This window comes from Bos indicus x Bos taurus, chromosome 1 (genome assembly GCF_003369695.1).
Source record: "Bos indicus x Bos taurus breed Angus x Brahman F1 hybrid chromosome 1, Bos_hybrid_MaternalHap_v2.0, whole genome shotgun sequence".
Classification (NCBI taxonomy): domain Eukaryota; kingdom Metazoa; phylum Chordata; class Mammalia; order Artiodactyla; family Bovidae; genus Bos; species Bos indicus x Bos taurus.
Window position 1 is genome coordinate 87,777,774 of NC_040076.1, and position 26,357 is coordinate 87,804,130.

Here is a 26,357-nt window from a genome sequence, read left to right on the forward strand (position 1 = left end):
AGGATTATTTGGGTAAGGTTATGATCTGAAATATTTACAGTATATTAAATACTACTGGCAGTTATTTGAATGTGACTAAAGCAGAGTAGCAAATCTTTTCCAACAGTCTATGATGACATAATTAAAACATAGTTTATCAGATGAGACTATTATGTTCTGACAATAATGTCCCAATCAAGTGAAAATATAGGGGAGCAGAGATTAAATCCTACTGAAGATGAGTTCAGAAATATATGTCTAGATTAATTTTGGAATCTTGGTAGTTAAGATAGAACTGATCTGATTTGTTAAATCTCCTCTGCCTCCTTCCACAGGTCACTGTCATCTTTTCCCAAGTGATGGCTCTTCTTTCATTCTCTGCTTTAGTATGCTGGTATTTTGTTCATCTCCAGTGAGAAGTGATTGGATTTCTTTTCTGCCGGGGACCAGCCCCGGCTGATCCAGGGTATTCGAAGGAGAGACGGCATAGGCGAGGATCAGGATACGATAGCTTAATTAAACATTAATTAAGGATATAAAGAGTAATAGAATGAGGATAGCTCAGTAGGAAAATTCAGTGGAGAAAAGAGGCTGAGTAGCTTGGTTTACGCGGGAGACCAATAAAACTTCAAGACAAGAAGTTTGCACCACTTACGTAGGCCGCAGGCGTCCTTCCGTTCTCCCGAAGGAGAGGAGACACTGAGGCCTCCCTGGTCGGATCTTAGAAGCCCAGGCATAATTAGTAAGCATGGTGGGTTCCGCGCTCCAGATGGAGACTCAGCCAGAGTGAGAGAGAGAGCGACATGGGGAGACCAGTATTTCGAGAAACTGATCCCAATTCTTTATTTTCCAGGGTCTGTTTTTATACACTGAGATGTTATACAAAAGTCACGTGGGGACAGCAGTCCTGACTTTTATTAAAGTCAGGTGCTTCACACAAATGTATACAGAGGTCTTAGGGGTGTTACATCATCTTCTGGCCAGGGGGGCCTGCTGACAATTTACGACCCTCTCCTTGTGACAGCGGTCAGTCAATCAGGACACTTATTTCTCCAGGGTTGATTATTCTCAAAACAGACGCCACCCAAATAAAGTTACATTCCTACAGGGTGAGGGTGTAGTGGGTTTTAGTTAAGGAAAGAATTTACTTAGCCTAAGGTCTAACATGATTAATATCAAAGGTTAATTCTATATATTCATTAATGTGTGTAAGGGCAGGGGATATGGAGACTTAACAACAAACATGGGCTCAACAAATGAAAAACCCTTCACCAACACATTTTCTAATTAGCCCATTATACTTATACTAATAGTTTTCTAACTTTTCTAAGGAACCTGTTTTTAGAAGGTTTAAAGCATCTCGTGCCTCTCACGGTTGGGAGGCTGTGAACAATCACATGTGGCCGGACAAGCCTGTCAGGCAGGCTAGAGAACCTTCAGAGGAGTTTGTAGGTTAAAACACTCTTGTCACACTCAAGAGTTTTTATTGACTGGAGCTCTAGGTTAACTCCTTCTCCGAAAGAGGTGGTGGGGGACAGCCCCCCGTAAAGTCAGAGGTGTAGGTAAGAGCACAAAGTAGTAAAGTAGGCAGGCTCTGGTTATGGGGGTAGATGCTCGAGGAGTTCCAGGGGGACTCCTGAGGCTCGATCCCGCCTTTGCGTATGTCGAGCCTCCTTCCTCATGACCTTTGTCACGGGCGGAGTACCTCACTCTGGCCCCCAACACTTTTCATACATAAAATGTAGACTTCAGACTTCCCTGGTGGTCCAGTGGGTAAGATTCTGCACTTCCAATGCAGGGAGCCCAGGTTTGATCCCTGGTCAGGGAACAAGGATCCCACATGGTGCAGGGCACAATAAGAAAAACATAACCTTTTAAATCTTTGTAAAAGAACTAAGGTTTGCAGTTAGTTCTTTGTAGAAGAACTAATGTTTGCAGTTAGTTCTCTAGAGTTAGATCTATTTGAGTAAGATAAAAAAATGTATATTATTCAATACTTATAGACCTGGAGTTTCCATTTTTCTGGCAATAGAGAAGTGGCTTTGAATACTTAGAAATTACTCTGCTCTGAGATTTTTTGCTGGAGGATTACCCTTTCATAAGTTTAGACTATGGAGGGGATCTTTCCAGGTTCTGTGTTCTACAGAATACTGTGAATGTTATTTATATTTTGATGTCAGAAGACAGAAGAGTAACATAAATGATCCAGAATACATAGTAACTGCTATTGCTATTGCTGTTGTTGTTCAGTTGCTCAGTCATGTCCTACTCTCTGCGACCCCATGGACTACAGCACGCCAGACTTCTCTGTCCTTCACTATCTTCCAGAGTTTGCTCAAACTCATGTCCATTGAGTCAATGATGCCATCCACCTATCCCATCCTCCATTTACCCCCTTCTCTTTCTGCCCTCAATCTTCCCCAGCATTAGGATCTTTTCCAATAAGTTGGCTTTTCCCATCAGGTGGCCAAAGTATTGAAGCTTCAACTTCAGCATCAGTCCTTTCAATGAATATTCAGGGTTGATTTCCTTTAGAATTGACTGGTTTGATCTCCTTGCAGTCCAAGGGACTCTCAAGAGTCTTCTCCAATACCATGGTTCAAAAGTACGAATTCTTCAGTGTTCAGCCTTCTTCATGGTCCAGTACTCATGTCCATACATGACTACTGGAAAAACCATAGCTTTGACTAGATGGACCTTTGTAGGCAGAGCAATGACTTTGCTTTTTAATATGCTGTCTAGGTTTATCATAACCTTTCTTCCAAGCAGCAGGCATCTTTTAATTTCATGGCTACAGTCACCATCTGCAGTGACATGGGAGCTCAAGAAAATAAAGCCTGTTCAGTGTTTCCATTTTTTCTCCATCATAGTCACCACTATGAAAGGAGGTAAAAGAAAGTGGGATTACTAACTACCATAAAAGAATCACATTGTATATAATGCTGCTGCTGCTAAGTCGCTTCAGTCATGTCCGACTCTGTGCGACCCCAGAGACGGCAGCCCACCAGGCTCCCCTGTCCCTGGGATTCTCCAGGCAAGAACACTGGAGTGGGTTGCCATTTCCTCCTCCAGGGGATCTTCCAGACCAAGGGATCACACCTGCGTCTCCTGCAATGGCAGGTGAACCACTGAGCCTCCATCAGTTTGACTTTTTTCTCCCTACTACTACTACTAAGTCACTTCAGTCGTGTCCGACTCTGTGCGACCCCATAGACGGCAGCCCAACAGGCTCCCCCATCCCTGGGATTCTCCAGGCAAGAACACTGGAGTGGGTTGCCATTTCCTTCTCCAATGCATGAAAGTGAAAAGTGAAAGTGAAGTCGCTCAGTCATATCTGACTCTTAGAGACCCCATGGACTGCAGCTTACCAGGCTCCTCCATCCATGGGATTTTCCAGGCATGAGTACTGGAGAGGGGTGCCATTGCCTTCTCCATGTATGTAATGAGTTTTCAGCAAACATGCTAGTCACTTCATTGCTCCATTACTTTGGTGCAGATATAGTGGAGAAACAGTGACAATCATGATCTGAGGAAGCATGAAATTACTGTCTTATTTTAAACAAATGAGTTTTCAAACTAAAAAATAATTTGTGAAAGCCTTTTAAAAATGAATACATATTTGAAACCACCATTTTAGGCAAAAAAAATGTAGAGCTCTTTGCTACTTGTGTGGATTGCTGTGGTTGAGGGGCTGAACCTGGCTTACTTAGCTACCTGGGTCTGCTTTCCCCACGCCTGGTTTCTCTATGTAGTGTTTGCAAACACCTTCTTACAGTTTCAGAGAAAATTTACATCTTACTTGGCATCATCTTACAGTAGCATATTTTAAAAATAAAATTCTAATTTAGAAAATATCATTCTATATTTCATGTATGTTGAGATTCTCTATTAACTGGAAGAGAAAACCCACTTTCTGACCTTGCTAGATAGCAGTATATTATCTGAACAGATTTCATAAATAGGTTAAATAGCTTCACCTATGATTACATTTGAAGGGTGTCAAAAGGCCCCCAGGCAAAAATATCTCCCTTACAAATTAGAGGTCACACTTGAAAGAGAATTCTGTAAGGACCTTTGATTTAAGTGGTTAAGTAATTACCTTATCTGGGCAGGTAATATATTAGCAGGGAATTCAATCTAATTCAGTGTGAATGTGTTGAATGTCTGTGATGTACAGGGTATTGTATTATCTTTTAGGAATACAAAGAGGAATAAAGCATCTTTCCCTCAGAAGTTTATGGTTTGGTAGTGGATTCTGCCAAGTGTAATCTACTTAAATGATGTGATTTTTGTTTATGGTAGGAAGAAACATTTTGATGAATGATACTGGTGAACTTTAATTGGGGAGGGGCGTGGATGCTGCTGGGAGAGGTTGAAGGCCACAGTCATATGGAATTCATGGGTAGATTGGTAAATTTGGTATCAGTCAATGGAATATATACCGTAAAGATAAGATGAGGAGTATTGCAAACAAATTTGTTTCCTCTGAAAATTTGAATTTTACATCATAGTGCTGTTGGAGTGTGGCCAGGAGAGACAAATCGCTGTCAAGAAACTTAATAAGGTAGAATACACCTTGGTTAATTTAACCGAGTCTAGGATTTAGTTCTTAGCTCTGTAGACTCAGAATCTCTCTGTGATCAACTGACTGAACCCATGGGTATTGCCTCAAGTTCACAAAACGCACAAGAGATAGGTGTTGAAAGCCATAGTAGAATGCCAATGATTAACTTGTATAAAAATGTATGATTGTCAAGTCAATTTCAGCAATATATAGAATGAATTCTCTTTCTGTGGGAAAAGTTTCAGAATGTTGTTAGACGATCATGAGATCTAAATAAGGAGAATTATTTTTGTATTAATAGTTTAAATGTTTAATAACATCAGGTTCTGATGCTTCCATCTTTACAATTGGCCGATAGTTGGTAGCTTATAGGGTATTTGGGCCTTTGGGTTGAAATTCTGCCCTGGATCTTCAATCTCCTACTTACTAGGTTCCCCTCTATGTTTCCTCTAGGTTACAAATTTCTTGCACATCTTTCCAGAGGTACTCTGTGAATACGCCAGCAACTATATAATCATGTGTATGCATTTCCCCCCATTTCAGCTAAATGATAGCAACATTACATGCACCATTCTACAATTTGCTTTTTTCACAAAACCAAAATATATGTATATTTAAGACATATTTTCTATTGTTAGCAAAAGCACTTACTCATTCCATTTTTTATAGATGCAAAGAATTCTACTGTAGAGAGGGTCATGATTTATTTAACCAGCCCCATATTGATGAGCATTTGATTATTTTAGTCTTTTGATATCACAAACAATGTAGCCATGGCAGATCTTCTACCTCTTTGTCTCAGTTGGCTTAGTAGTGCCAGTTCTCTTTTTCTTAAATTTTAGGTTCCTCAAGACTTTATCCTCTTCTTTTCTCACAGTATTTATTGACCATGGCAAATCATATTCATTCTCATGGCTTTAATTATCATTTATATGCTGATGCTTCTTACATCTGTATTTCTAACTCATATCTTCCTTTTCATGTCCTTTTGTATATAAATTGCCTGTCCTAAAATTCATTGGGATGTCCAGTGTGAATGTGAAGTTTGATATGTGTTCAAATGGATCTCTTTGTATTTATAACCCCATGCTCTCACCAAATATATGTTCTTCATTAGTATTCCTCTTGTCTTGATGACTGACACCACAATCTCCCAGTTACCCAAGTTAGAAAGTTGGGAAGAATCGTGACTACTCTCTTCAATGTCTTCATCCAGTCAGTCACCAAGTATTGTTGATTCTACTTCTTACATGCTCTCTGTCATGCTGTGATTTGTAAGAAATATTTGTTTGGTCATTTTAGATGACCAAAGTTTATTTCTCATATATGTTTGGTCTTTGTTCACAGTTTCTGGCTTACAGCTCCCCAAACCCTGGGAATTTCCTAAGTGTTAACAGTGACAAGATGTCTTTTGTTATGTGAATGCTATGACTTTTAGAAGCACTTAAGGAGTGAGGTTGGTTGCTGCAAGAACCAGCAGAAATGAGAGGGTTGTGATTTTCAGCCCTACCCTTACTTTACAGGGAAGAAAGAGGGGCTGGAGGTTGAATCGATCACCATTGGCCAAGGATTTAGTCAATCATGACTATGTAATGAAACCGCCATAAAAACTGCAGAGGAAAGTGTCTTGGTCCCTTTTTAGGAGAGCTTCCACATCAGGGGACCAGGATGCCTCTGCATGCCACTCTGCCTGGTCCCAGGCTCCACGAGGACAGATGCTCCTTTGCTTGAGACCTTGCCCTATTGATCTCTTCATCTGGCTATTGATTCCTGCTCTTTACTATCCTTTTAAGATGAAATAGGTAATCTAGTAAGCAAACAGATTTCCTGAGTTCTGTGAGTTATTCTAGCAAGTTAATTGAACCTGAGGTCATGGGAACCTCTGATTGATAGCCTATCAGTCAGAAGTACAGGTAACAACACAGACTTGTGACTGGCATCCGAAGGAGACAGCAGTCTTGTGGGACTGAGCCCTTTACCTGTGCAATCTGATTCTATCTCTGGGTAGAGTGTCAGATCAGATCAGATCAGATCAGTCGCTCAGTCGTGTCCGACTCTTTGCGACCCCATGAATCGCAGCACGCCAGGCCTCCCTGTCCATCACCAACTCCTGGAGTTCACTGAGACTCACGTCAGAACTGACTTGAATTCTTAGACACTCTGCTGGCACCTGAGAGTTGCTTGTTGGTGTGGGGAAGCATCCATACATACACAGCGTTGGTGTCTGGTCTGGGATTCCTGCTTACTCTCAAATACTGTTTTCAGTGTGGTCCCTGGACCAGCAGCATCGGCATCACCTGGTAACTTATTAAAAATGCAAATTCTTGAGACAGACCTCATACACACTGAGTGAGAAACTCCGAGGCCCCATGGGACCCACTGTTTTAACAAGCCCTCCTGGCAATTTGGATGCATTCTGAAGTTGAAAAATATTCCTCCAGGCCCACTGCCAGTTCCTCAGTTTAGCAATTGATTATCTTTAGTTCCTGGATGATTTCAGCAGCTGCCTAAGTGGTTTCCCTCTCTCCAGGTTTGTTCCCCAGAAATCTACAGAAGCCAGAATCATGCTTCTGAAACGCACATTGAACCGTGTTATGTTGTGTTTAAAAGTGCTTAGAACTTTCACTTGTTGCTTAGTCCCTAAATCATGTATGACTCTTTGTGATCCTATGGACTGTAGCCTGCCAGGGTCCTCTGACCATGGAATTCTCCAGGCAAGAATACTCGAGCAGGTTGCCATTTCCTCCTTCAGGGGATCTTCCCAACCCAGGGTCGAACCTGCGTCTCTTATGTCTCCTACATTGGTAGGCAGGGTTGTTTTTTGTTGTTGTTGTTTTTACCACAGCCAACAGGAAAGCTGGAACTTTCAGAATAAAGCTGAAACTTTCCTTAGTATGAGGTAATGCTCTGGTCTCTACTTTCTTCTTTAGACTCATCATCTCTCATTAATCTCTTCTTTACACTATAAACCCTAACATTGCTGAACACCGTGCAGTTCCTAAATATGAACCATCTTCGCTCTTGTTTTCCACTTGTCCCTCTGCTTAGTATATTCTCTTTTCTTCTCTGTTACCACTTCTCTCTTCTCCCTCAGTTACACTGCTTAGTTCTTTATTGGCTACCTTTGTCACTGTAAATAATATTCTTAAACTTAGATTTCTTGTTCCACCAGTGACTGATGACCATGCAGCTACAGAAGGCTTCTCTCCTGGGGCATGAGTCATCCTGGAGTGGGGATCCTGACTGGCATCTGTGTGAGAACAGGTAGGAGACTGGCTTTGACAGGCTTCACTTCAGGGGAATGCATGGAGTGGTGGCTGTCTTCCTCATCAATATTTCTTGTTGGTTTGATGATTGTACCCGCTGGGTTCTGATATATCCTTGGCTCTGACTATATCCTTCAAATTCCCTTTTTTCCTCTGCTTAATGTCTCCCAGAGGTTTGTGTAATTTGTATAGTTTCCTGTTGTTTAATTTCCCTCTTCATCCTACCCATTTTGAGGCTACTTTTGCAGTATTTTCTTTAGTGGAGTTTTAGCCTCCAGAACTGTGAGAGAAAAAATTGTGTGTGTATGTGTGTGTGAATCCCTTCTTAAATTGCTGCTGCTGCTAAGTCGCTTCAGTCGTGTCCGACTCTGTGCGACCCCATAGATGGCAGCCCACCAGGCTCCCCCGTCCCTGGGATTCTCCAGGCAAGAACACTGGAGTGGGTTGCCATTTCCTTCTCCAATGCATGAAAGTGAAAAGTGAAAGTAAAGTCGTTCAGTCGTGTCCGACTCTAGCGACCCCATGGACTGCTGCCTACCAGGTTTCTTCATCCATGGGATTTTCCAGGCAAGAGTACTGGAGTGGGGTGCCATTGCCTTCTCCATCTTAAATTGCTAGTACTGGTGAATTTTTATTTTCATTTGGGTATAAGGAACCCATTTTCACAATTATATTGTGTAGCTAGTATGTGGCTCACAGGTTGTCTTTTTTTTTTGCTCATTCAGAACAATCTGCTGAGATAAATAACATGTTCAATCACTTAGCTGCATTGAAGTGTTTACATCCTGTTCACATTCTTAATATTGTGGTGTTTTCTTACCTTTGGTAGTGGGGCATGTTGAACATATACAATTTATTGATATTTAGAAATGCTTCTAAGCAGTGTCCTTATTGTACTTCTCAGTATTCTTTAGTTCATCAGGAGTTACATAGTAGTGATATTATGTCATTCCTTTTCATTTACTGGCTAGAATACTTCTCTAAAGAGAAATACCCTCTTGTGTACTCTGGTTAAAACAGTGAGTAATAAAGGCAGAATCAATATTTGATTCTTTCTCTTTATTTACAAGTTTTAAAAATAATGAGTTGGCTTTGTATCATTGACCAAGGGGACCAATAAAGATTTTTTTCCCTTAAGAATTATTGGGACTTATAGGATTTAAATGAATTTGATGTGTTTTAACCCATTGTACTATTATTTTCTTACTGATGCACCAATTTCCATTTTTGGCCAGGGCAAATTCCTTCATGTTGGCTCTTGAGTTCTGTTAACATGACCTCAGTTAGTGTTTGATAGTGAGCTTGCTATCTGGCATGACAAGGTTTCCTAGGATTATCTTCTATATTTCCTGTTCATTTATCAAAATTTAAGAGGAAAGGACAGACTTTTCTTAACAATTTTCTTGACTCAGAATGGCAAGGTTTGATCTCAGTGGTTTTTCATGGTATTAACCTTTGCAGGACAACTCTTCAGATGCCTTGGTTATAGTTTGAGCTGTTACACAGAAGCATAGCCACCTTGTGTTACTCTTACATTCACTGATACCGTGTCAGGATCTTGTCTGAGCCATTCTGCTAGACTTAGGTTGTGTTGTTTCTCCACTGAATACATATTTTCTTGCCATGGGATTTTTCTGTAAAGATACCATCATTCGGGAGGAAGCAATTCATTACACATATCCTGTCCTTTAAGTGACCCGAATTGCAAGTGACGTTGCTTCTTTTTTAAAGCTGTCATTTCTCTGACTATATATTTTCCCTATCACTACTGTTAAAGAATTATGTGCCTCAAAAGATATGTTGAAGGACTGACCTCAATACCAAATAAGAACATGATCTTATTTGGAACTAGAATCATTATAAGTATAATTAGTTAAGTTAAATGAGGTCATACCAGATTAGTGTGGATTAACCCTCAATCCAGTACACCTGGATTGAGGTAAGGGAAGATGATGTGACGAGAGATGAAGAGATAATGCCTTATGACCAGAGGGGAAGAGATAACAGAGAGGCAGCTACAAGCCAAGGAATGCCAACAGTGGTGGCCACCACCAGAAGTTAGGAAGACGGAAGGGAGGATTCTACTCAGAGTTTCAGAGGGAACATAGCCCAGCTGAGACCCTGATTTTGGACTTTTTAGCCTCCAGAACTGTGAGAGAAAAAAATATGTCTGTTGTTTTTTAAGCTGCCCAGTTTGTGGTACTTTGTTACAGCAGCCCTTGGAAACTAATCTTCACCAGTAATGTACTACCCTGATCAATCTAATTATTGAGTCATTAATAGAAAGTGTTTTTTTTTAAGGTGGATCGGTAATTTTTTAAAGATGAGAAAATAAACTGTTAGCATTTCTTAGCTTGCATTTAGCACAGAGTATCACAGAATTTGGCTCAAACCCTCATTTAACTGGTGGGAAAATGAAGCCTCAGAAGAAAAGTGGTTTGCCCAAGGTCACATAGGTATTATGAAAATGAAACAGAACCAGAACTCAGGATACACAGTTCACTGCCTTTTCTGTTACATACATTTGAACAATTTCAATTATTTTCAAGTTCCTTTTAGCTCTAGTCTTTCTCTTTGTCTCTTTCTTTTCCTCTTTGCAGTAAAATTTAATAACAGGCAATGCAGTATGCTTAGTCAATGGAGTGTAGCACAGAGCTCAGAGGATAGTCCATCCTTATGTCCCAAAATAAATCCTTTTATTATATTCACACTGATCTTGTGAAGGTGGATTTTGGTTTCACTTGAGCATCTTTGAAATCCCTTTATGTCTCTAGAGGTCAGTGTGGCTTAAAGAAACTTTGTTTTAAACTATATTCAGTTAACATTTAATTCAAGGCATTTTAATCAAAGATGACAACAAAATGATGGCCCAGGGGAACAGAAGTTAACTCAGAATTACATATACTGTAAACATTAATATGTATAGTCATATCAATTTTGACACATGAAATTTATCAGTAAACCTATAGACCTTAGTGGGCTTCCCCAGTTGGCTCATCAGTAAAGAATTCACTTGTAATGCAGGAGACACAGGAGACATGAGTTTGATCCCTGGGTTGGGAAGAGCCCCTGGAGGAGGGCATGGCAACCCATTCCAGTATTCTTGCCTGGAGAATCCCATGAACTGAGAAGCTTGGTGGGCTACAGTCCATAGGGTTACAAAGAGTCAGACATGACTGAGCGACTAACACACATACACTGTATTTTTTTTAACATGTAAAATAGTATCATTTTTGCTTCAAAATATATGACTCCACCATTTTGAATTCCTTTTAGAGTGAGATGTTTGCAGTTACATTGAAGGCTGTTTGAATGAACATTTAGGACTAGTCATATTTCTCTAAGATGACACATTGAGAAAGTTTTATGCCTTTGTCTTCATGTGGCATTTAATAGAGAAGAGGCTTTGTGAGCTACTTGTGGATGGAGAATTTCCATGGGGAAAACAGGGATGTTATTGAAAAGTCTGCTAAGTCTATGACAACTATGAGTTTTATTATTCACAGAGCTTTCAAAATTATTTTCCTATTTGTCTTCTTCACTTTTTTTGGGGGGGGGGTGGTTGGGATGCGGTAAAGGTGAATTGCTGAGAAAATTAATAGTTTTTGTGCCATTAATAAGAAATCTTAGTGAAGTTTGTCCCTTGGAGTGCTTTTCAGTGAGCAAATAGTCATGTTAAGACAAAGAGAGGAGAAGAAGGGGAGCTTATGTTTACTAAGCATCTCCTTGGAACCAGGCAGCTGCTAAGTGAGCCAGTGCCCCGCCTGTCACAACCTGAACCATTCAGCTATTATTTTTCCCTTTGTGTGGTTTCATGGATAATTTTATTTGTAGAAAGTTTCCCACTGCTAAGATTTAAAACACGCCAAATAGCAGATTGGAGACAGTAAGTTAGAAGTAGAGTAAGGAGAAACAAATATGCTGGAGGCCATGAAAACCAGGGTCTGAAAATTGACTGTGTGTGCATGCTAAGTCGCTTCAGTTGTGTCTGACTCTTTGTGACCTTATGGACTATAGCCCACCAGGATCCTCTGTCCAAGGGGTTCTCCAGGCAAGTATACTGGAGTGGGTTGCCATGCCCTCCTCCAGGGGATCTTCCCGACCTAGGGATCACATCCATGTCTCTTAAGTCTCCTGCATTGGCAGACAGATTCTACAAGGAAAAGGAAAGAAAAAACAAAAGAGTGGGCCAGGACTTCCTATGCATAGCAGTCTGGGCCATTTAGTGTACAGGGAAATGACTTGCTTATCTTAGAAGCTCCTAAGGGCATTATTGTCATCATTGTCATTGATGAATCATTATCATCATTCAACACTGTTGAAGTCTTAAGATAGTGTGCTGGGCACTGTTCTAATAGCCGGGATACTAAAAAATACTTAGCAGAGATTCTGCCCTAAAGTTTAGTTGATGTGGAAGGAAATATGTCAAAAGTGAAGGAAACCTGCCCAATTTACCACAGTCTATGCAGCAGCATATGGTACCAGAAAGTAATAGAAAAGTTAAGAGGAAAGAAGAATTATGAAGAGAATTGGATTTTCCAGGAGAGAAGTCTAAGCAAATAAAACAGATACTAATGGCTATTTATCAAATCCATCTTCTCTCATTCCTGGGCCCGCACACTCTTGCAGTTTTAGATGTGGCCATGTAAATGAGCTTTTGCATGTGTTCTCAGTTGCTCAACTGTGTCCTACTCTTTGTGACCCCTTGGACTGCAGCCTGCCAGGCTCCTCTGTCCGTAGGATTTTTCCAGGCAAAAATACTGGAATGGGTTACCATTTCCGTCTCCAGGGGCTCTTCCTGACTCAGGATGGAACCTGCACCTCCTGCACTGGCAAGTGGATTCTTTACCACTGAGCCACCTGGGAAGCCCCTTAAATGAGTTTTAGCCAGTGGGAAATTAACAGCCATGAAGGGTGCCATTGTTAGTACTAGTCCATTCAGTTCAGTTCAGTCGCTCAGTCCTGTCCGACTCTTTGCGACCCCATGAATTGCAGCACACCAGGCCTCCCTGTCCATCACCAGCTCCCGGAATTCACTCAAACTCACATCCATTGAATCGGTGATGCCATCCAACCATCTCATCCTCTATCATCCCCTTCTCCTCCTGCCCCCAGTCCCTCCCAGCATCAGGGTCTTTTCCAATGAGTCAACTCTTCGCATCAGGTGGCCAAAGTATTGGAATTCAGCTTCAGTATCAGTCCTTCCAAAGAACACCCAGGACTGATCTCCTTTAGGATGGACTGGTTGGATCTCCTTGCAGTCCAAGGCACTCTCAAGAGTCTTCTCCAACACCACAGTTCAAAAGCATCAATTCTTTGGTGCTCAGCTTTCTTCACATTCCAACTCTCACATCCATACATGACCACTGGAAAAACCATAGCCTTGACTAGACAGATCATTGTTGGCAAAGTAATATCTCTGCTTTTCAATATGCTATCTAGGTTGGTCATAACTTTCCTTCCAAGGAGTAAGCGTCTTTTAATTTCATGGCTGCGAAACTAGTCCATAGAACCTCTAAATATGATACTCCATGTGCTTTCTCTTTCTATAGCGCTAAACAGTGGAAGCCAAGTGTCAAAGATGGCAGAGAAATCAGCTGTAAGGAGCCTGAGTTCCTAGGTTTCTGAATCCTTGCTTGGAGGGGAGCCACCTGACAACACCCAATTTGGACTTAATGAGAGCAAGAAATAAACATTCATTGTGTTAAACCATTGAGACTTTGGTGTTTTTCTGTCACGGCTGCTTATGTTACCTAATGAATACAGAATGTGAGACTAAAACAGAATGTTAATGGATGTGTAGAACATAGGTAATTATATAAGATGCTGAGGGTACCTCAGATGGGAAGGATGGAATGAGCAATGTCATGAGGAAGTAAATGTAAAACAATTGGCTGAAATAGAATGTTAAAGAAGGTGATCAGAGCATTAGATAGCCACCTCTGCTTATGGAAGTTAAGAGTTTGGACCTGACTTTATTGCCGAGGGGCAACTGGAAAGGTAAAGGGAGAAAGTGTTATGCCTTAGGATAAGGAAGGCTTATTGCTTTAGTGGTGGTTGAAGCATGTTCTAGGACCATTCATTTGGTGGCAGTGTATGGAATGGTTTAGTTGTTGGTTAGGTCAGATCTGGGTGCAATCAGAGAGATCTCCTAGGAGACTGTGGGTGAGGACTCAGACTGGGTGATTGATGATGTAGGGAATCCAAGCAAAGGCTGAATGAGTGAGGCATTATCAAGTTCACACGTGACTAACTGTGGGAGCACTGAGAAGGGAAAAGAAAGACTGCAACTTCCAGGTGTGTATGTTAGTTTATAACAGTAATGCTTGCAATTATAAACTTGGCATAAAATGAAAGTGTAATGTTTATTGTCTTTAAGATAACAAGCTAGCAAAATATATTCTAAAAAGACTATCATCTAAATAATTAATGTAAAAAATGTCAGCATATGGCCTGCTCACAAATTTGCTTTATCTTCCTGGGCAAACAGAAAGACTACATTTCCCAGCCTTCCTTCCAGCAAAGGGAAAACAAGCCACTGAGTCCTAGTCTAACAAACATGAATATAAATGGTATATACCACTTCTCGTCTATCCATAAACCCTGACTTTGATTTCCCACCCTCTCTCCTTCTGTGGCAATCTTGGAGGCTGTGTAGCCCATAGGAAGAGCCACATTATGGAAGAATCCTGGATCACTGAGTCATTGGGATAAGAACTTTTCAGAATTGTCCCTCAGCCACACTGAGCCATGACTTGAGAGAGAAATGAATCTGTGTTGGATTAACCATTGAAATTTTACGATGCATTTATTATAGCAGCATAGCTGACCTACACAGAACACTTATTCAGTCATTCAGCACACTTTCATTGAGAATATAATATGTTTAAGAGGTGGGCTTGAACATTAAATTTTCTTAAGAGCGTCTCCTGGTGGAATATCCCCATGACAGCATTGATCCAACAGATTTTTATTATCTAGAAATAATTTTTATTAAAAATTTTTATTAAAAATTTGAAGCCCTACACCATTTACTGTCACCTTCTCACTCTTTGAATCTTATTATTAAATTCTGGTCCTTGTATCAGTTTTGTAAACAGGAGAGTTGACAGTATATTTTGACTGCCTTTTGTGAAATTCCTTTTTGACAAAACTTCTACTAACCAGGTCAGAGAGGCTTAAAATAAGAAAACCATAACTCACAGTATCTTGCCTGAAATAGTTTTGGGGGTATTGACAGATACAGTTTTTAGGGTTTTTATTTTTTCTTTATCTGACAGCCAGTGACTTGATGCCAAGACATCTACCCATATGTACTGGAGATCTGTGCAGAGCCTGAATACCTTTATCACTTTGGGAATTTCAGATCTGCCACAAGAAGTTAAAAAGCTAAAGTTTTTATTGAAATGAATTTATATGTCTTTTCTCTGTCAAATCCACTTTCACATTTGAATGTGAGATTCTGATGTGAACACTTGTCAAAGAATAAAGTAACTTCCAATGCACATTTAAATCATAACAGTGTCAGAGTAATGATAGGGTACCATTCTTAGTATGGAAACTGTAGGCAGACCTGATCTCTGGAAAGCAAACTGTTGCTCTGAATTAGTATCACTTTGTGCTTTAAGGTTAGTTGGAAGGTGATAGCTTATAAATAGTCTTAACATTTTCCTCCAAATAAAAGCAGTTTTTATCATTTTTAATGTTATAAATATACTAGGTGAACATTTAACAATTCAAGCAGTGCAGAAAAGCATAAAAGAGTAAAAGAATACTCCAAAACCTACTAAGAAGAGAGAACTTATTGGCATTTTGGAGTATATCCTTTAAGCCTTCTCTGTGCACGCGTGCTTGGTCATTTCAGTTGTTTCTGACTCTTTGCGACCCAAGGGACTGTAGACTGCCAGGCTCCTCAATCCGTGTGATTCTACAGGCAAGAACACTGGAGTGGGTTGCCATGCCCTCCTCCAGGGAATCTTCCCAACCCAGGAACCGAACGTAAAGGTCTCCTTGTCTCCTGTATTGTAGGTAGATTCTTTACTGCTGAGTCATCAGGGAAGCCCTTAAGCCTTCTCTATTCACAAACAAAATAAATATATATACACACAGAGAGAGGCAGACAGTTCTGCATAAACAATCACAATACAAGTATTTTTATAATCTAAATTTTCACTCACAAAGCTGACATAGATATCTGCTTGTCAATAAATCTAGAGCTACAAAATAACTTTAAAGACTATAAATTCCTTTGCAGGAAAATATTCTAATATAACCAGTCTGCTGTTGATAGACATTCAGGTTGTTTTCAGTTTTTCGCTATTATAAAGAATACTGCCATGGGCATATATGTATATATATTTGGATGTGTGTGAGTAGTGTAAATTGTGTGTATGTGCTAAGTTGCTTCAGTTGCGTCCAACTCTTTGTGACCCCTGGACTGTAGCTCACCAGACTCTTCTGTCCATAGGATTTTCCAGGCAAGAATACTGGAGTGGGTTGCCATGCTCTCCTCCAGGGGTTCTTCCCTACCCAAGGATCAAACCTGAATCTTTTATGTCTCCTGCATTGGCAGGTGGGTTCTTTACCACTAGTGCCACAGTGTAAATTGCTAGGTTGAAATTGCTGGGAGGAAGGTAAGCACATTTGCTATTTCCAACTTTAATATTGCTAGAAGGAGAGAATACTGATCATTTTGGCTAATACATTGTAAAGATGTGGAGAGGAAGATGACTAATTTCAAAAGGACTGAGAGAAGGAAATTCACTTTTCTAGTCTACCAAGAACAAGTCAAAACTACCTGAAATAGATGAGCGAACACATGCTTCCTCTAAAGGCTGTTTTGTGGCCCTATAAAATCTTTGTTAGGGAGGCTGGTATTCCAGTGTATGGCAATCTTTGATGTATCATGACATTTATTAAAATTGTATCCAAGATGTAAATTTAGAGTGAGTGGCAAGAAGGGGGAAGATTTTATTGGAGCAGAATAATGTCACAACTCTTTCGCAATCCATCTATTTCTTCTCCTGCTCCACATCAGTCTGTGAAATCCTTCATAACACTGGTTTTGTTGTTGTGTTGTGAAGTTGTCCTCAAGTTCCTCATGGTTTCCTTTTAGCTGCTTCACAAGCAGTTTATTCCCATGCCTCTACTGAAGAAAGGGTGCCTTTAGAGGTGTTTATTTCCTCATCTCTCTCCTCTGCTTCACATTGATAAGTGCTCTGAAAAGGTAAGGTGGAAGTAACTAGGGCTTAGAAGTTAGGGATAGAGTTTTAGGGTTGTGAATGTAGGATTTGGACTCTGTATTAATCAAGGTTATGGTAACAACAACAAACCCACAAAATCTCTGGAGTCTTAGGGGGATTAACACACTAAAGTTTGTTTTTTGCATTCAGAAAGTTTAGTGCTTGTCTCAGGACACCTCACAGTAACTCTCTTTTGTGTCATCTGAATCCAGGATTTCTCTCTTTTGAGATTCTGTCATCTCCCCTCAACTTGTGGCTGCCAGGGTTGCCACTCTTATATGCCTCACTCAGCTCAGAAGTGACACACATCATTGTCATCTGCTCATAATCTTTTCCGCTCATGTGTGCATGAGTGCTAAGTCACTTCAGTCGTGTCTGACTCTTTGCGACCCTATGGACTGTAGCCCTCCAGGCTCCTCTGTCCATGGGATTCTCCAGGCAGGAATACTGGAGTGGGTTGCCATTCCTTTCTCCAGGGGATCTTCCTGACCCAGGGATTGAACTCGTGTCTCTTGCTTGGCAGGCAGATTCTTTACCACTAATACCACCTGGTAAGCACTTTCTTCTCATAGCTCACTGGCTAACTGCATAGAGGCTGGGAATTGTAGGGTAATACTACTACTTAGTACACAGCCAGCTCGAGTATTAAATAGTTCTGGTTTTTGCTGTGCTGTGCTGTGCTTAGTCGCTCAGCCATGTCCAACTCTTTGCGACACCATGGACTGTATCTCACCAGGCTCCTCTGTCCATGGGGCTTCTTCAGGCAAGAATACTGGAGTGGGTTGCTATGCGCCCCTCCAGGGGATCTTCCCAACCCAGGAATCAAATTGGCATCTCCTACATTACAAGCAAATTCTTCACCAGCCGAGCTACCAGGGAAACCCTCTGTTTCATACTAGTGTATAAACATTTCTATGCCTCAGTTTCTTCATTTGTATGATGGAGATCAGACTACCTCTTTCATACCGCGTTACATGAGATAATATGTGTAAAGACATTTAGCAAGTTCTTTAGAAAAAAAATGATAGCTGCTAATATTAGTGGTAGCTACCCTGGGAAATGAATGTGATTACAAGTCAGGACTTGAATTTGTACAAAGAATGCATACTAGGAGATAAGAGGAGAGAGAACTCATTTCTAAGGAAGGAATAAGGAAGATTTCAATGTGAAAACAGTATTTGGGGTGGGTTCTGAAAATTTTTTTCTGTTTGCTTTAAGCCCCCTGGAGGAAAAAAGCAGTCTTGCAGAGACTGGGGCAATAGAGGGAAGAAAAATTAGTGCTGAGGATATTTCACTATGTTCTGACCTGAAATGAAAAATAGATTATGAGCAAATGATGAGTAAGCTAGTGTTAGTTACACGTCAGTAGTCTGTACTTTCTAAAGCAAAAAGACTTCAGTCCTGGTTACACTATTTTGGGGGTCTTGCTAAGAGGCTGGGTGATCCACGCTCCTCTGAGTTAAGACCACCTCAAGATCTGACCTCCAAAATATGAGCTGGGGGATGAAGCAACACTCTAAGGAGGAGCCTGGTTCTCCACAGAAAGTTTGAAGCACACTTGGAGCTAGATTTATTTTCACCTTTTCCAACAAAAGAAGTTCACAGGGCTTAGCTGTGGGGACAAAGGGTGAATAAACATTTTCCTGCTTCTGAATCAGCCTGCTTCCTGGCTCTGATTTTAGAGCTCAGTTTCTGCCCTTTGCACTTAGCCCTTTGTTTGGAGAACTTGTAAAGCTCTCCTTTGGCTTCCTTTCCTCCTCAATTCTTGGTCCTGCTTATTTTCTCAGGTTTGATGAGAAACAATCTTAATTTGCTCCGCCTCAGGGAACCCCTTTGGTTTGCCTGAGACCTCAACTTGCTCCCAGCTTGATCCCAGGATCCTTCATCTTGCTGGTGACATGGTGGTTCTTTCAAGAGTGAATGCCTCGGTGCCTGTGTCAGAATCCTGTGCTACTCCACGTCTGCATGATCTTAGTCAAAGCCCTCAGCCTCTTGTGCCTCAGTTTTTTTCATTTGGAAAATGCAGATAGTAATAATAATATTGGCTTCCTAGGACTGTGAAGATTAAACAAGGGTTAAATTGAGTAAAAGTGATTAGAACAGTGCCTTGCCTCTAGTAAGTACTTCATGATTTTCATCTATTCCTATTTAGGACAAGGGTGCCCTGGGGCACAGGAAGGAAGCAATTAATTTAGCTCAGGAGAGCCAGGAAAAGCTCCAAAGAAATGATGACACTTGAACAGAATTTGAATCAATGAATGAATTTCCAGGGGAGGGCTTGGAGGGAGGGCAATCTAAGAAGAGAGAAAGATGGATACAAAAGCTTAGGTATGAGACATGAGGTAAGAAGTTCATACGCATAGAGTATTCATTGGATGAATGGTGAGGATGTGGGAGAGGGCAACGTGGCAAGTGTCCAGGCTGGAGAATTGGGGCAAAGGAACACTAAGAAGGATTTTAATGCCAAAATAACAAGTTGGTACTTGACTCCTAAGCAGTGAAATCAACAAGGATCTTTAGACAAGGAAATGATTATGTTGAGGTTTATAAGAGCACACCAACTGTGATGTGAAAGATGGGTTACCTCGGACTGGAGTGTTGGTAAGGAGTCTGGTGAACAAGGCTCTTTCATTACTCCAAAGGGAAAAATCACGTGAGAGCTTTCTATATGGGGCCATTAATAATGACTTCTCTCCCTCCCTCTCCCTTTTGTCAATTGGGTTTTGAATGGGTATGAGGTTTTTTTTTTTTCTTTAAAGTTGTTTTGCTTTTCTGTTATTTTAACTTTAATATTTGCCTTAAAAGCACAACACGAAAATAAGTCAGAACTTCTCATACTAATAATTCACGGTAGAAATCCAATACACTGCTTTGTCTCTACCCATCCACTGCATCAGTCAGCCTTTCCTGGACAATGTAGTCTGTGATGGGTTAAAATGTATTTGATGCAGTACTGTAGCCTTAAGTGTGCATGAGCCGGATGGCCCCAGAATTTAGTTTTTCCTCTGCTTCACTTGTCGCACCATCAGCAATATCCCTGGGTAAGTGACCTAGGGTTAAGGATTAAGTTTAAAAGCCATCTTGGCATTTTTCTGCTTGCCTTGGTTGGGCTTAGACTGAGATTTCATTAAATATTTAATTTTATTTGGTTTGCTGCAGGGTAAAGTCTAAAAGAACTCCAAATGGTCTTTTATTTTTACAGTTCACCTGCACTTCTTGTTATTCTCAAATGAAAGAATCCTGCCTTCAGACACAAAGTTTTTTCAAGAAATTTTACTGTCATATACCCTACCTTATGTGTTTTAAATTATGTGACCTATAGAACTAATCCATCAAGAGCTTTGTAAAAGCCTTGCACAGGTCTGGAGAGTGTCTCCAATTAGAATTCTAAGCTATATTTCCTATCTAAACCTTCCCTTCATTTATAAAACTCATTTATATTTTTTTTCCTCCTTGCTTTGCACCTCCTTGAAAAGTAGCAAAGCTACACATGGTTTTAGAAATTTCTCAGAGCAGCTAGGGCAAAAATCTACAAAGAAGAAAACCCTGGCAGATTTTTTTTCCCCCAAACACATTTCTGTTTAGCTCATGCCATGCAATTCAACATTCCTTTTCATTAATACTGAATAAAAGTTTTTAGAGTTGACTGGTTCACCCTGCTTTGAAACATTCCTCTTCATTAAATAGCCATTGGAAATGTTCAACCCAACTTGAATATCAGTCAGGATCTCCTTTCCTTTCTCTTTTGGCTTGGGTCTTCAGAGTATAGAAGGTAACAGGTGCTGCCTCCCAAACTGGTTTTTCCAGAGGCAATAAATTAATCTGCAAAACCACTGTTAGGAGTATCCTCACTCCTCCTTCTTTCAGAGGATTGTTGGATATTTCAGTGGGCTTCTTACAGGACCTCCAACTGATCTGAAGACTTCTCTTTGTGGTGTCATCTTTTGTGAATCTCTCTGGGTGTGCCAGTGAGATCCAAGATTTAAACATCACTTGTGCCTCTAAAATCACTAGGGGTTCCACTTAATTCTTCCTTCCTTTACACCCACATTGCCACCTTCCTTCAGAAAAGAATGCTCAGCTTACGTGCAGCCAGCCTCTGGAGGGTTCTGGAGGACTGTAGGAGCCATCTTCAGTTTCTTGAAAGTCCATCAAGTGGAGGAGGGTTTCACGTATTTCATAAGCAGCTCTGAGTGATAGTGCCAGGATAAGTAGGTTAAAAACAATATCCGGAGGCAAACATTTTCCCCAGTGTAGGTTCTGCAGGTCTGTGGAATGCTGATGGGTTGGTGTTGGTGTGTGGAAGGTTTCAGGGTAAATGAAATTAGAAAATGCTGTGTTAATGATATTAAACATCAAAGTTAATGAGTATCATAAATATCTACGAGGAGCATATAGTATATGCCTATTGACCATGAAACGTTTTTCACAGAGCAGGTTAAAGGATGGAAGCACCTGCTGCCTAACATGAGAATACATTTTACTATTATAAGTTAGAAGCCTTGGCTGTGAGTCCTAGCACAGGGCATTCATGCTGGTTTTAAACAGCATACTCCTTCCAGAACTTTACCAAAATGTTATCTTTCATATGAGGCATTGCCAATATTACTATTACATTAACTGCACAATGAAGTTAATAATCATGCTGATTTCACTGCTAGGTGTTTGGGGCTTACTCTATTTACTAAGTTATAAAAGATTGGTTCAAATACATAATACATGTACTATTTTGTTAGAATTTGGCTATTGTGGTGATGCTGCTGCTCTGCTATCCAGCCACAAGTATTGGCAACCTGGTGTCTTCTGCATAAGATATTAGGGCTAGGGTTAGCCTGGAATAACTTAATTAGACTTTAAAAATTTTTTAAAGTGAGTACAGCAAAGGTCCGTCTAGTCAAGGCTATGGTTTTTCCAGGAGTCATGTATGGATGTGATGGTTAGACTATAAAGAAAGCTGAGTGGTGAAGAATTTATGCTTTTGAACTGTGGTGTTGGAGAAGACTCTTGAGAGTCCCTTGGACTACAAGGATATCCAACCAGTCCATCCTGAAGGAAATCAGTCCCGAATATTCATTGGAAGGACTGATGTTGAACCGAAACTCCAATATTTTGGCCATCTGATGTGAAGAACTGACTCATTTGAAAAGACCCTGATGCTGGGAAAGGTTGAAAGTGGGAGGAGAAGGGGATGACAGAGGATGAGATGGTTGGATGGCATCACGGACTCAATGGACACGAGGTTGGGTAAACTCCGGGAGTTGGTGATGGACAGGGAGGCCTGGCGTGCTGCAGTCCTTGGGGTCACAAAGAGTCAGACACGACTGAGCAACTGAAATGAACTGACATATTAAGTATCTGTTATGTGCCAGGTAGACATTACATTGAAGTGATCATGTTTCATATCGTTACAGAGAACAATTTTTACTCGTTATTTCTTTGGAACTGACTTTCAATTCAGTATGTCAAAGATTTTCATTCACTGACTATTCTAGAACTAAGGATTTTTTTCCTTCAACTGAGGAATTCCATAGAGCCCTGATGTACTTTAAATATGTCTCTTTTGTAAACAATTGTGAGAGAAAGAGATCAGGAAAACATACTTCTAGTTCTTAGTTGGGAACATTGAGATATGACTAATTTTTATTGAATTGGCTGCATTAATTTATAGTCATATACAATAAATATTAATGTACTGAAAACCATAATATTTGCTGATGTTTGGCAGTGTGGAAGGATGATTAGCTAATTAATCATTCTCTATGCTTTAGATAAGGATGGTTTGCATATTCATCACAGGCCATGAGTGACAGTCCAAAGAGGTTGGAGCTAAAGTTGAAAAACATGTCGATTGTTATGGGACAAACTGTCTCCTGAGTGAGGATCACAGACAGATGATAAATTTAATTTATTAACTTATCCAGAATTTAATTCCAAGATATTATCTTTTCAAATGTGCTTTCTCCCTTCTTCTTTCCCTTCCTCTCTCTCTTCTTCTGTATAGTGAAATTAGTATTAGCAAATATTTCTCTATTTTTTTATTGTTTGCCATAAAGCTCAGAACTAAATTTAATACTCAGTTACAGAAACTAAGTCACTTATTCATAATTCCTAGCTGACTTTTCTCTCATCTTTTTAACATGATTAATGATCATTACTTTATGTCAATTTCAGCTATTTGGCTTCATATACATCTTTCCATATTTCTTCAAATTATTTTTAGAAAAGGGCAGAGTCTACATGTTATATACTTGGTATATAAAAATGAAGGGTAGGTGCCATTAATAGATGAAACTCTAAGCATTTCATGCATATTTTTGAATGTTTTAAGCTCCACACTAGAGAATCAGGATCTATCATAAAGAGACATTTATTAAATGTGGCTTAAAACAAGGCTGGGTGCCATAAACTTAGCGTTTTCATAAGTAGAGTTCTTCTCTACTGGGATATGTTTTTTGGAATAAATACTCTGACTCCCTTTGCCAGTCTTCCCAGTTACCATGATAAACAGAAATAATTGTATAATCGTACAAAGATGGAGAAGCTCTATACAGTCAGCAAAAACAAGACCAGGAGCTGACTGTGGTTCAGATCATGAACTCCTTATTGCCAAATTCAGACTTAATTGAAGAAAGTAGGGAAAAACATTAGACCATTCAGGTATGACCTAAATCAAATCCCTTACAATTATATAGTGGAAGTGGGTAATAGATTTAAGGGACAAGATCTGATAGAGAGTGCCTGATGAACTATGGATGGAGGTTTGTGACATTGGACAGGAGACAGGGATCAAGACCTGTCTTTTTCCCCAAGAAAAAGAAATGCAAATAAGCAGAATGGCTGTCTGAGGAGGCCTTACAAATAGCTGTGAAAAGAAGAGAAGCAAAAAACAAAGGAGAAAAGGAAAGATACACCCATTTGAATGCAGAGTTCCAAAGAATAGCAAGGAGAGATAAGAAAGCCTTCCTCAGCGATCAGTGCAAAGAAATAGAAGAAAACAATAGAATGGGAAAGACTAGAGATCTCTTCAAGAAAAATTAGAGATACCAAGGGAACATTTCATGCAAAGATGGGCTCAATAAAGGACAGAAATGGTATGGACCTAACAGAAGCAGAAGATATTAAGAAGAGGTGGCAAGAATACACAGAAGAACTATACAAAAAAGATCTTCATGACCCAGATAACAATGATGGTGTGATCACTCACCTAGAGCCAGACATCCTGGAATGTGAAGTCAAGTGGGCCTTAGGAAGCATCACTACAAACAAAGCTAGTGGAGGTGATGGGATTCCAGTTGAGCTATTTCAAATCCTAAAAGATGATGCTGTGAAAGTGTTACACTCAATATGCCAGCAAATTTGGAAAACTCAGCAGTGGCCACAGGACTGGAAAGGGTCAGTTTTCATTCCAATCCCAAAGAAAGGCAATGCCAAAGAATGCTAAAACTACTGCACAATTGTATTCATCTCACACGCTAGTAAAGTAATGCTCAAAATTCTCCAAGCCAGGCTTCAACAATACATGAACTGTGAAATTCCAGATATTTAAGCTGGATTTAGAAAAGGCAGAGGAACCAGAGATCAAATTGCCAACATCCACTGGATCATCAAAAAAGCAAGAGAGTTCCAGAAAATCATCTATTTCTGCTTTATTGACTATGCCAAAGCCTTTGACTGTGTGGATCACAATAAACTGTGGAAAATTCTTCAAGAGATGGGAATACCAGACCACCTGACCTGCCTCTTGAGAAATCTGTATGCAGGTCAGGAAGCAACAGTTAGAACTGGACATGGAACAACAGACTGGTTCCAAATAGGAAAAGGAGTACGTCAAGGCTGTATATTGTCACCCTGCTTATTTAAGTTACATGCAAAGTACATTATGAGAAATTCTGGGCTGGATGAAGCACAAGCTGGAATCAAGATTGCTGGGAGAAATACCAATAACCTCAGATATGCAGATGACACCACCCTTATGGCAGAAAGTGAAGAACAAAAGAGCCCGTTGATGAAAGTGAAAGAGGAGAGTGAAAAAGTTGGCTTCAAGCTCAACATTCAGAAAACTAAGATTATGGCATCTGGTCCCATCACTTCATGGCAAATAGATGGGGAAACAGTGAAAACAGTCACAGACTTTATTTTTTGGGGGCTCTAAAATCACTGCAGATGGTGATTGCAGCCATGAAATTAAAAGATGCTTGCTCCTTGGAAGAAAAGCTATGACCAACCTAGGCAGCATTTTAAAAAGTAGAGACATTACTTTGTCAACAGAGGTCCATCTAGTCAAGGCTATGGTTTTTCCAATAGTCATGTATGGATGTGAGAGTTGTACTATAAAGAAAGCAGAGTGCCGAAGAATTGATGCTTTTGAACTGTGGTGTTGGAGAAGACTTTTGAGAGTCCCTTGGACTGCAAGGAGATCCAGCCAGTCTATCCTAAAGGAGATCAGTCCTGAGTGTTCATTGGAAGGACTGATATTGAAGCTGAAACTCCAATATTTTGGCCACTGGATGTGAAGAACTGACTCCTTGAAAAAGACCCTGATGCTGGGAAAGATTGAAGGCAGGAGGAGAAGGGGACAGCAGAAGATGAGATGACTGAATGGCATCACGGACTCAATGTACTTGAGTTTGGGTAAACTCTGGGAGTTGGTGATGGGCAGGGAGGCCTGGCTTGCTGCAGTCCATGGGGTAACAAAGAGTTAGATATGACTGAGTGACTGAACTGAACTGAACTGACATCGGTCCTCAAAATCAGAGACCCACTACATCCTATACAAGGCTGGAAATGTTGGAGAGGGGCATATGGATTATGAGAGAGAACTCATGTCTGTGTCTACTAAACAGAGGCTGGCTCAGAGGGTTCAGCAGAGTCAGTGGTCCAGAGAGCACTGACGGAATGAACTGATCAAAGCTGTATTTCCAGAGAGATCAACAAGTTGGGCTGGAGAGATCCAGCAGGTGCTTTGCAGTGCTGGTATCAAACTTGACTATGCATTGGAATCACCTGGGAAGCTTTAAAAACTACTGAAGCCTGGAAAAGTGTGCAGAGGTCAGTTTTTTTTGGGGGGGGTGGGGGGAATGGGTGTGTGGAGAGGGTTTATTTCTTTGTAGCAAAAATGTCTAAGTCATCGCTAGTCTCTGAGGATGTAGGGTTGCCTTCCAAAGAGCTTCAGAGTGGAGGGAAGCTGGGCTTTTTTTTTTTTTTTTTACTTTAAAGAAAGATGCTGGTGACTAATCCTCATGTATCTGCTTAGGTAACTGTTCTATTTTTGTTTGAATAATGTGTTCCCTTTAATGCTGGCTTCAA

The 26,357-nt window shown here is 40.4% G+C and overlaps 1 non-coding gene across 1 annotated transcript; it reads left to right on the forward strand.

The window, feature by feature from the left end:
- Window positions 1-1,734: 1,734 nt before the first annotated feature.
- TRNAG-UCC lies at window positions 1,735-1,807 on the forward strand. The gene has a single exon. It is a non-coding gene; the product is annotated as a tRNA-Gly (tRNA).
- The last annotated feature ends 24,550 nt before the right edge of the window (window positions 1,808-26,357 follow it).